The sequence below is a fragment of the Triturus cristatus genome, chromosome 7, assembly GCF_964204655.1.
Source record: "Triturus cristatus chromosome 7, aTriCri1.1, whole genome shotgun sequence".
NCBI classification, from domain to species: domain Eukaryota; kingdom Metazoa; phylum Chordata; class Amphibia; order Caudata; family Salamandridae; genus Triturus; species Triturus cristatus.
Window position 1 is genome coordinate 1,096,318,688 of NC_140590.1, and position 12,793 is coordinate 1,096,331,480.

The following is a 12,793-nucleotide window of genomic DNA, read 5'->3' on the forward strand; positions in this document are numbered from 1 at the left end:
CCCCGCCTTGAGGGGTGACCTCAAATCGGTAATTACAGGAGTACTCCTTCAGACTTCAAATGGGGTTAGAGATTCTTTTTTCTTGATTCCTTTTCTTGGAGCATGTTATCTTCATATGAGGACTAAGAAAAAAAAAAAAAAAGAATGTATTTGAATGTGGGGCCATCCCTTGTCATGACTCTTAACTAATTGTACACCTCCGGTCTTTGTAGCTAACCAAGGATACACTCTGCTGCCATGTGTCATGACTCCTCTGAAAAACCAACAAACAAAAGTCATTGGAGCTACAATCATGCCCTAGGCAGCACCTTGTTGAGCATTGAGTGGACATTTGGTGTTATAAAGTCCAGCTTCAGGAGCCTTGACATATCTGTGGGCCGATTGATAAACTCGTCTCCTATGGTGTGCAAAATAATATTGGTGTGCTGCAAATTGCACAAAATTTGTATTAGGACAAATGTGCCATGGGCTGATGGTAATGATGAGCAGGAACTGCAGGACGATGAGGAGGAGAAAGATGATGAGTCTTATCAAACTGTACAATTTGTTGCCACAACACGGCAGAGGGACTACATTATCAACAATTTCTTCATAGAAGCATGAGTTGTGTACAATATGTCGCTAAATGATGACAGATGTAACTTTATATTTAACCTACTACTAATTGTCACACAGAAAATGTATGTAGCCATGTGTAACAAATCACAATGAACATCAGCTGGTACAAACAATATAGTGTGCTTGCCAAGTACCTGCAGCAAATAGTCCTCCATTGCCACCCACAATTATCATGATGTGGTAACGTAGATAGTGTGCAATTACTGTGTGTGTGTGTGTCTCATGCAGCTATCCTTTGTACGGTCTCATACTTGTCGACTCATAGTATGATGACTGTGAAGTGTGCCACGTAGTATGTGCATTGGAGCACAGTTCTAAAACTACAGTCTACATATGCTACATCAATAACTGTATCCAGATATGAAATCCATTAGGAGATCTCATATCCCATGTACAAATGCTACATACCATAATTTGCCCGTGCAAAAAAGTGTTGCAGGTGAACACCCACTGCTATGCACAAGCATCACCGCATTGGTGCAGAGTGTAGTTATGGTGTGATTTGTGCAGCCTAACTGTCAGCAATATGTAGGAAGTCACACCAAAGCATGCAGGGTGATTAGGCCTTGACGGAGCTCATGAAGTTTCACTCCGTGGAATTCTGCGGCGTTTCCAAAAAGCTCAGCCAAATTACGCAAAGTAATGCACTCTGCGAGTGAATACTAAATGCTCGTTCTGATGGGGTTTTGAGAGGCTGCAGAAGTTCTTCGTGCATCATGATTAGCCAGTGGCAGCCCTCTCCTATGGCTGCTGGGTGGGTGTACCACATCCTTTTGATATTCTCTTCAATCTCTACTGAGAAGATCACTGAAAATTATCCACACATGCCAGACACATAAGAAAATCACAACTATTCCTATATTGTGGTTTCGCATTTGTTTTGATCTCTTAAGATAAGGCACACACTGCTTACAGCAGTAAAACATCAGGCAGAAAATGTTTCTACTAAGCGCAATTGAAAGCTCACATACTTACCATCTTCACCTTTCCCCATGGTTGAGGACGGTGCAGGGTGCTTCCTGGTGTGTCCCTATCATAGCTGGTCTTGAGAGGATCACTGGAGTGTGGAAGCAAGTGACCGCTCCTGCTGGGCTCACTACATGGCAAGGGCGAGGCTGCACCTGGAGATGTGAGGACTTGGAGCAGGGGCCAGGCTCCTTAATCCAATCAGTGACATGTTTAATCATTTTATCTGCTCCCAGCCCCACGCTCACACTTCTTGCCACCCTCCAAAGTCCAAGTCCTAGGGGATAAACAGAGAGAGAAGACTAAAGATGTATGAATTCCCACTATGCTTCTCTGTTGGCACTCTGTCACAGAAGTATTTAAAGGTTATCAGGGACAGGGAATTGCCCCCCCCCCCCAGAGGCTATTCATGTTTATCTTGATGCTTTAGACACAGCAGAGCAGAATTCCAGAAAACACAAGCTGTTGCCAATGACAGGTGTGATCTTTACTCTGCCTCCCACTTTGCCCTGCATCCCCTCCATAGCAACTCGCATAGGTCACCCCACGTCCCCACTCCATTTTGTAAATTAGTATAAAGAGCAGCTTTAGCAATCCCTGTCTTTGTTTGTAACTTGCATTGGACATGTATATTATCATGGTTTAGTAGGTTGATTTTATTTATGTATTTTGTAATTTGGTAAAGGAGAGCGCTTCAAACTAAATAGTCAAAGGCACTTTTGCAAGATCCATTAAATTAGGCTAAGAAAGAGGTTGCTCTTCTTGTATTATGAATAAACACATATGTACTAGTCTTTCAGCTGTATGCTAAGAGGCAGCACTTTCGAGAAGACACTTAGGTCGCAGGAGTGCAACCAAACAACCTGCAATAGTGCTATATTTGTCAATGTTGAAAAATCCTTAAGTATTGGTCTGTATTTAGAACTGCATTATTCATGGACAGTGCCATGCTAAGTGGGGAAAATAGCATTTAGCACAAAGGTCAACAATGACTCGTACCACTTGCTGAGAAATAAAATTTAGAGGGCAGAAACATGAAAATGGTGTCCTCGAATATCCCAGGGAGCATTTTTTTTTATTAGTACATTTTTGTTCTTTTATGAAAGTAGCAACAAGTCACATAGCCAGTACACAAGGTGCCCTACCCCATGACATTTTCAAGTAACAATAAACTTGTCTAGTCATGCAGATGAGCACACCTTCCCAGGTAGCTTTTAACAGCGGGAAGAAACAGTATGTTTGAGACAACTAAAAAACAAAAGTTTTTTAACATTATTATTTTTTTTTACATATTGTGGTATGAAAAGCTAATTCCTGTTATTACTGCACCTTATCAAAATATAAGTAACTTAGCCGCATTAGAGCATGCGAGGAACAGCAGTAGATGTGCACCCTTTTATTTGTATTTACATGGTGCTAAGACTCTACATGGGCACACAATCAATTTGTAACTGGTGCAATTCCAATGCCATCAATTGAGATGAAAACGTGCAGCTCACAAGTAACTTCCTACCCAGTCATTCAATTGTGTGAGCAGTTCGGTCTGAGAGTGAATGGTGCATGCTGCATTTTCCTCTGGAGCAAAATATATGCAAAACGTCTCTTCACCAATAGCCCTCCAAAATTACAGGCCCTGACAGAGCACACAACATGCATTAGCATTGTTCCAGGTGCTCCCCTTTTCACGGGAGGGGCATGGCAATGCACACCATGGCTGCATAGTCAGGTACTGGAAGGTGCCAGATCTGGGAATTGAGCAGCTTTTACAGACATGGACTGAAAGGATGTGACTGCAGTTCCCACCTAGCTCTCGAACATCAGCTGTAATATAGGTGCAGATGCAATTGTGGGGACAAATGCACACCTCCAGATGCTGAGCCGGTTTGGAATGGACTGCAACATCCATCAGCTTTGACATCGCTGGGCAGATGTGGTTGGCAGGGAGTCTGACATCTTTGACTATGTTGGCATCGAAGTTGGTGGAGCAGTTGGGAAGTACACATGATTAGTCTGTTTTCTGATGTTTCTCATGTACCCTTTAATGATTTATGATAACATTAAGGGACATATTTACAAAGGGATTGGTCATCGGGATGTCACTCTTTTTAACATTCATGTGGCACAAAGCCCTGCACCATATTTACAAACCAACTTTAAGCCACTTTGTGTGGCTTAATGCCGCTTTGCAAATATTGTACCCTTTCATGCAGTTTTTCGCATGAAAGGGGCGTTCAATGGGTGTTGCTGTGGGCTTTCCTCAAAACACTGATTGCTTTTTGACGCTGCCCAGATGTACAAGGATGTGAAAATCTGAGGCAGCAGCAAAAACTAATGCCATGAAAAATCAGGCATTAGATTTGCACAACAAGGAGAAATACTTTTATTTCTCCTCAGTTCTATGTGTGCTGCATTCAGATGAACACGTTAAAATAGCAAATTGCCTTACAAGATTGTTTATGTGCAGGAAGTTGTCCCTTCATTGGTTTGGACTCTTCGGGGCTGAATTTTGGTTTGGGAGTTTTTTTCCTTCTTCTTCATTTTTAGTTCATGGTCAGGGAGTGGGGAGGATTTTTTCAGTGTTGGAGTGGGAAGTTGAAGGAATGGGTTTGGTTTTTGAAGAGGTTTTTGGGGCTTTGGGTATGGATTCGGGCATCAGGGGGTTAAAGGCAAGTGCAATCACAAGAGATTCACTGGGAAAATGGGTAGGGTGTTCAGGATGGAGCTCAGGTTAGGAGGAAGAGAGAGTAAAAGAGTGTGGGGGTTTGCTGTTTCAACTGTGTGTTGTGATGATGGCTGTTGTGTGGGTGATAGTAAGATAGTGAGTGTTGAGAAGGTACTAGGTGTTGGGGAAGGGTGTGTGTGTCTTGATGTTATGTCTGTGGTTATGGTCGTGCCTGTTTAGAGGTCTGTGGCTGTTGTAGTGATGACTGTGGGTATGGTTATGTCTGTGGTGGAATCAGAGTGTGTTGATGTAATATCTCCATGTCTGTGGGGGCGTCTGTGTGTATGGTGTGTCTATGGAGGGGTAAGTGTGTGTTGCTGTGGTGCCTGGGGTATGCTGGTGGTAGTAGTGGTGGTGGTGAGGGAGGTGGGTGACTGCTGTGTGCCTGCATGTCTGAGTTTCTTGAATGTCCTGGGATTTTGTGTTGTGCTTGGGTCTATTGAAGTGTGCATGCTTAGGTGTGAGTATGATTGGGAAAGGATTGGGAAGAGGGACTGTGGATGGGGAAGGGGCAGGAGGGGGGTTGACGTTTGTATGGGTAGAGGGCTTCTGTGAGGGAGGAGGCCAGAGCCTGAAACATTCTCGGTAGGACAGGCATGCCAGTGTGAATGCCTTCCAGAAAGGCTACCACCTGGGTCATCTGGGTGCTTAGCCCATGGATGGTATTCAGCACTGCAGTCTGACCCACAGAGATGCTCCTCAGGAACTCAATAGTCCCTTACTCAGGGCAGCGGGGCTAACAGGGGCAGGGGCTGAGTTACCTGGAGCAAAGGAGAGCCATCACCTCTTAGGGGAGTTTTAACAGCCAACATGTGGGGGAACAACAGGGAGGGTGTCGATGGAACTGAGGTTTACAGACAAGAATAAAGGTGAAACTGATCCTGTTGGGCACACCATAACTCTGGAGTGTCCACCAGAGGATGACTCAGATGATGATAAGATGTTGATGTTGTCTTCTAGTGTACTCCTCAAACTCTCCTGGCCACTATGTCCCTCTATGTTTGAACTATCACATCCCGAACCGTCATGACCAGCTGTGTCCCCACTGACGTAGGCCCCTTCTCCTCAGCTTGCCCTGGCTATTTCTGAAATGACAAGTAGCATGGGTTTATGGAAAATACATTTCCACACCTAAACATCACACATTACCACAACATATTTAAGAAGTCCACATATCACACCATCTTCCTGGTTCACTACATAGGCTTCCAAGTCTGCATGAATGCATACATGCATGCTAAATAACTGCAAACCATTGGGTCCACTCATGTCAGAACACCAGAATTGCCCAAATGCATGGATCAAATTCTCTGCACTCCATCCTTATGTCCATGCTCGAATAGTTGTTCAACGTGAGTACTTTTGCACTTGATCTATACCATTGTGAAGAGAAGCAACCAAATAGGATGGGTACAAAATTGAGATTTACACAATGCTCACAAAAGGTCCAGCATCCAACAGGTCTACCTATCCCTCATAACACACCATGATTTCATGAAGGTCAATTTGAACACCAGTGTACCATCAATTTCCATTGTGGCAGACATCATGTCACATGTAAATGCTCATTGCACACTGATGACACTTTGCACTCAAAATTAAATCATTTGAACACCACCTGAAACGTAAAATTAAATTAGACATGTAGTTTAGCTATGTTTCACAATTAAAAGATAAAGTTCCCACAAAACAAGGAGGTTCTAACATTTGAGGTAGAGATATTCTGAATACACACAGCATAACACTCCATATAGCCATGTGAACAGCCCCAGTCCTGCTTGGTACATGTGATGACACAAGCCAGAGATTGTATTTCCATTAGCCAATGGACCATTGAAGGTTTTGGTTGTCCCTGAACATATTTGACATGAAGATGTAGGATCCCTAGAGTCACACTGGGCAGGCACATCACACCACTCTTTGGTATAGCATACTCTGATTGCTTTGTGAGCATCACTATAAACTCTTACATAGGATCCCCAGAGCTTTACATATCACTCACTCATGCATGTTACCATCAGTAAATGAGTGTTTAGGAGCAACATTGCAGATGAACCATCAACTGACTGCTAAATGGACACTTTCCAACATGTAGGCACTAATGCTGATAGCACCTGTGATATGTGTATGTTAATTTCACTGTATGACCAGTACGTACCAATGGGAACTGTTGTACATTCACTGCACGTACAGTGAAATCTATGTAATGTCACATGCAAGAGGGCCACCGTCAAATGAGAGGCAGTAGTAAAGTCACATCACTCCTCACACAAGCAGGAACAGTTGCCTGTGAGGTACAATTTGCACCCAGATTTACTTAGAATATGAGATGAATACTCACTTCACTCAGCCAGGTGTCTGCTCAAAAGGAGCGGATTAGATTTGGACAGGACACCAGCATGCACTTACTACCACACTTACACTAACAATGACTTAACTTGTGTGTGGCACATGAGCCACCACTAATCTTGGTTTGGACATGCCTGCGTGCAACACACAAAGTTGGCAAAGTAATGTGTATCAATATGGCCAGGAATCACCCCCTTGTCACTGATGTTGGGTCCTCGACTGCCCCACAAGGTCCGGTAAGGCCATCTCCAATATGCGGCCTATTAGGGGGTCCGGTGCACTTCTCTTCCATGTTGGGAAGACTTCCCCAGCTGGACCTCTGTGATCTTACAGGCCAAGCGCCACAGGTCACCTCTTCCAGCAATGGGCAGTACTCCGGTTGTAGACACCCATGGTCTGGACATTCCGAGCGAGCTTTCCAAATGGCCTTTTTCTGATGTGCGTTGACCTGTATGGTTGCAATAGATGTAGAAACAGATTGTAACTAGAAGTTTGAGAAGAACTGTCAGCTCGATACACATAACGTTGACATGTAGATTACGCCTTCATCAAGAGTCAATATATTACATGTCCAACACAACTAAAGCATGGACACATACTTTTGTAGTCATCTGATGATTAACCTCAACCCTGGCCATGACCTATACTGACTGAGCCACCCCACTAACATAATGTAGGCCAGGATAGTCCTACATGGAATTTGTTGTGAGGTCCCTTGACACACAACACACCATTTGTACCTTCTGAAGGGTAAACTGCCTTTGCATGACTCTCCTGATACCTTTACTGCCAGCCCCATTGAATTAATTCATATGGTCTTTACTGACAAGCAGCATAGTATGCAAAACATGCTAAGACTAAGGTCACATGGTAAGGGCTGGTGTGTATGACACTTAGAGCTACCTCGCAAAAACCAAAGGAAATGATGGACGGAGTGTTGAACATTGCAAGCACTCACCCCCAGTCAAGTGATCTGGGTTTAATCCATCACCGTTCTTTAGCCCACTCTGCCACCCCAGTTCAGACATGGCCATATGCAAATCAGTCTGACCCTGTGCCTCATGGGAACAGTCCAGCCCGAACTGCCAAGCCATGTCTTCCCTGGACCGGAAACAAGCTTCCTAGGACCGGTTTCTGGCATTTCAGCCGTCTTCAGCCAGGCTTGCTTGAATCCAGTGGCAAAGTGAGCAAGGGACTCACGTCTGAGCATACCCTGCCAACTTATGGCGAACAAAGCAAAAACCAAAGGAAATGATGGACGGAGTGTTGAACATTGCAAGCACTCACCCCCAGTCAAGTGATCTGGGTTTAATCCATCACCGTTCTTTAGCCCACTCTGCCACCCCAGTTCAGACATGGCCATATGCAAATCAGTCTGACCCTGTGCCTCATGGGAACAGTCCAGCCCGAACTGCCAAGCCATGTCTTCCCTGGACCGGAAACAAGCTTCCTAGGACCGGTTTCTGGCATTTCAGACGTCTTCAGCCAGGCTTGCTTGAATCCAGTGGCAAAGTGAGCAAGGGACTCAAGTCTGAGCATACCCTGCCAACTTATGGCGAACAAAGCAAAAACCAAAGGAAATGATGGACGGAGTGTTGAACATTGCAAGCACTCACCCCCAGTCAAGTGATCTGGGTTTAATCCATCACCGTTCTTTAGCCCACTCTGCCACTCCAGTTCAGACATGGCCATATGCAAATCAGTCTGACCCTGTGCCTCATGGGAACAGTCCAGCCTGAACTGCCAAGCTCGGTCCTAGGAAGCTTGTTTCCGGTCCAGGAAAGACATGGCTTGGCAGTTCGGGCTGGACTGTTCCCATGAGGCACATGGTCAGACTGATTTGCATATGGCCATGTCTGAACTGGGGTGGCAGAGTGGGCTAAAGAATGGTGATGGATTAAACCCAGATCAGTTGACTGGGGGTGAGTGCTTGCAATGTTCAACACTCCGTCCATCATTCCCTTTGGTTTTGCTTTGTTCGCCATAAGTTGGCAGGGTATGCTCAGACGTGAGTCCCTTGCTCACTTTGCCACTGGATTCAAGCAAGCCTGGCTGAAGACGGCTGAAATGCCAGAAACCGGTCCTAGGAAGCTTGTTTCCGGTCCAGGAAAGACATGGCTTGGCAGTTCGGGCTGGACTGTTCCCATGAGGCACAGGGTCAGACTGATTTGCATATGGCCATGTCTGAACTGGGGTGGCAGAGTGGGCTAAAGAATGGTGATGGATTAAACCCAGATCAGTTGACTGGGGGTGAGTGCTTGCAATGTTCCACACTCCGTCCATCATTCCCTTTGGTTTTACTTAGAGCTACCTCTCAGGTGACAGTGTGGATACGTGGACTACTTATTTGTATAACCTAATAAGTCATAATAGGTTTGTGTTGTTTGTACTGCCATCACAGGACACCACTTTTGCTGCATGAGGCACTATAACAGTGATGATAATCAACATATATTTGTATACGTTGTGTGAATGGTAATGTTGTAGTCAAGACCGGTACAATGGATGTAACACTTTTAGCCCCTTCGCTGCTAGACCTTTTCCCCCCCTGTGCTAAGACTTTTTTTGGCTATTTGGCGTAGTTTGCGCATAGGCCCCTGTAACTATTTGACCACATAAGGTATCCATTCCATGCCAAATTTGCGTCCTTTTCTTGCAACTTCATGGGGATTCTAAAGGTACCCAGGGTTTGTGGATTCCCCTGCAGGGGACACAGAAATTAGCCAAAAAACAGCTAAATTCTGTTTTTTTTGGGAAAAGTGGGAAAAAAGTGCTGCAAATGAAAGCGTCTGGGTTTTTCTCTGAAAATGGTATCTAAAAAGGTTTTGTGGGGCTGAAATTACCATTTTCCCAGCTTTTAGGAAATGACATTTTTTACACAGTTTTGGCATTTTTCTGGGACATAGCCTATTTTTGCTATTTTTTGTGCTGTCAACCTCCTGCCAATTAATGGTAGAAATGGGTATAACAACAATAATGGACAAAAAAGTAAACAACATTCTGAATATAGCAAGGGGTCATTTCTGTAGATCAATCAATTTTGTGTCAACGTTTTCACCTGTAACTTCCTCTAACTATGACAACTGTTTGAAAGCAATCTACCGTTACATCCGCTGGACCTTACTGTTTGTGGGGATATATAGGACTTGTAGGTTCACCAAGAACCTGACGAACCCAGAGCCAAGAACTGAGGAGCAATTTGCAATGGCTTTTTATTATGTACCGGGTATATAGCAATTATTGTGGGGAAATGTATACATGGAAAAATTGGTATGAAAGACACCTATGTATTTCTGAAATGGGAACAAAATATAGAGTTTAGATACAGTACATATTTGCACATTTCTGAACTTGGAATACTCATACTAGCATGAGAATTGTCGGTCAGTTTTCAAAATGACTTAATTTTTGCACATTGTCTATCATTTGGCAGTCAATCGAAAGTCAATAGGTAATAACAGTTGCCTTACAAACCTGAATTACCCTAAGTCTCCCGATAAAAATGGCACCTCCTGTTGCGGGCACTAGGCCTACCCACACAAGTGAGGTACTATTTTTCTCTGAAGAATTTGGGGAACGCGGGGTGGGTGGAATTTTGTGGATCCACGCAGATTCCAGAACTTTGCACCACGGAAATGTGAAGAAAATTTGTTTTTTTGACAATTGTTTAGGTTTGCAAGGGATTCTGGTTAACAGAACCTGGTGAGAGCCAGTCAAGTCGTCCCATCCTGGATTCCCCTTGGTGTCTCATTTTCAAAATTGTACAGGTTTGCTAGGTTTCCCTACGTGCCAGCTGCGCTATGGCCCAAAATCCACTTGTAGGCACATTGCCCAAAAAAGTCGGTGCCATTTGGACTTTCTGCCGCCTTGGATGGGAATCAGGGGAGGAAGGGGTTCACCCCGATATGCCCCCAAGGGGGCATAAAGACTGTGGCTATTTTTTTGTGGGGGTGAGGGCATTGGTATGCCCATTTTGGCCAGCCCCCACCCGCAAGCATAAAAAAAGCCAGCATAATCGCTGGCACCTAGTGGACTTTCTGCCTACCCAGGGGGCAGATCAGGGGCCACTGCCCCATCTGCCCACTGGGGGGGGCAGAAAGACTGACATTTCTCTGGGGGGTATTGTCATGCCCATTTTGGACAGCCCCTACGCCTACACGAATAAAAACTTTCTGCCCCCCAGGGGGGCAGAAAGGCTGGAATGGTGGTGAGGTAAGGGCATTGGGGTGCCCGTTTCGGGCAGCCCCCACCCTAAAAAAAATACGCCCAAAAAAATCCCTGGTGTTTAGTGAGCTTTCTGCCCCCTGGGGGCTGATTTGGGGCTATTACCCTATATGCTCCCAGGGGGGCAGAAAGGCTGTAATGGTGGCAGGGGTGTGGGGGCATCGGTGTGCCCATTTTGTGTTGCCCCCACCCTCATTAAAATTGCACACAAAAAATCCCTGGTGTCCAGTGGGCTTGGGCAGAAAGGATATAATGGTGGCAGGGGTGGGGGCATTGGGGTACCCATTTTGGGCAGCCCCCACCCTAAAAACAAATGCGGCCAAAACAATCCCTGGTGTTTAGTGGGCTTTCTGCACCCCCGGGGGGCAGATTGGGGACTATTGCCCCATCTGCCCCCGAGGGGGGCATAAAGACTGAATATGGCCAAAAACTAATTGGGGGAGCAAAGGCCCTTGCTCAAGAGGCAGCTCCCCCTCCCTGGTGCCTAGTGGTGTATCCCTGCTTGGGGATCGCCCTCCTGAGATGATCCCCAAGCAGGGATCCACTGGGGATTCTCCCCTTTCCAATGATACCTCTCCCATCTTTCTACGTGCTCAGGGGGCTGAGAAAGTCACTTAGAAATTGAAACTGAAATGAGCCTAAAGGCTCATTTCAGTTTTGGTTTCAGTGAAATGACGTCAGCACGACATGCGCGCTGATCATCATTTCACTGAAACAGATGGGGGGGCTCGGGAGCTGGGGAAGCTCTTCCCCAGCTCCCGAGGTCACAGGGGAGAAATAGAAATCCCTCTGGTGCCTGCACCATGGGGATTTCTGTAGCCATGTGCCATGACGGCCGGGAGCCGTCATGAGCACACGCCCACTGTGTCTCATGATGGCTCCCAGCCATCATGAGCACAGAAGGGGTTAGAGAAGTGTCAAAAGACCTGAGTTAGTAAAGGGACAGTCATTGTTGACAGACACTGTGTTTCAATGAAATGGAGTATCAGGTCAGGGGATCACCTTAGTCACCATGCCTCATTATTCCATAAAGTTATACAATAATGGGGTAAACCCAACCAGTCACTGTGACCTGGGTGAAATGTGGTACAATAAGGTGGGTGGGTCCAGTGGAAACACAATTGTATCAATATCAACATCACCTGATAAATTAATAACAAACAACATTTATGCATATTCAGAGTATTTCATCATACTGAACATATAATGCATCATGTTCTAAGCATAGTACATTAGTCAAAATAATTTAGTGTGTAGGTGCCCCAGAAAATTGGGGGGAAGGGGTGGAAAGTGTTTGGTACATCAAGGTGCAGAAGTGAAAGTGAGTGATGGAACGAGGGCAGTGGATAGTGTGTGCATCCAACAACATAAAAAGGCCTATCCAACCTTAACCAAGGCTAAATTATTTACAAACAAGGGGGACACGGTGAAGCTATCACTGTTGTCCACATTCAGTACAAAACATAAAAGATTGTTAACATTTCGATCCAAGATGGGTGTAGGGAAATTCTGCTCCTTACAGGCGGGTCTTCATCAGGACCAGGGGGGTACCTACAAATGATTTAAGAACAGACTTTAGTACATTTGGTGATGGATAAGGACGTAATAGAGACCATAAGACAAATGAGCATAATAATTACCCTAAATCCACCTAGAATTGTGGTGGAGAGGACAGGCCCGGAGGCTCCAGTCTCAGAGAGGGACAGATTCTTGAGGATAAAGAGCTGAAAGAATTAATATACAAAGTTTCAGCATTCAAAAGGAGTGTGTGTGGTAAAGGGACAGACACGAGAAACAGTTCATCGAAGTTGTTTCCAGTGAAAGTTGAAACACAATTACTCAATATAACTCTGCTTATTTCAAAGTTTTAAATGTTGTGACCGTGTGAATTATTCATGAGTTCCATCCCTCTGG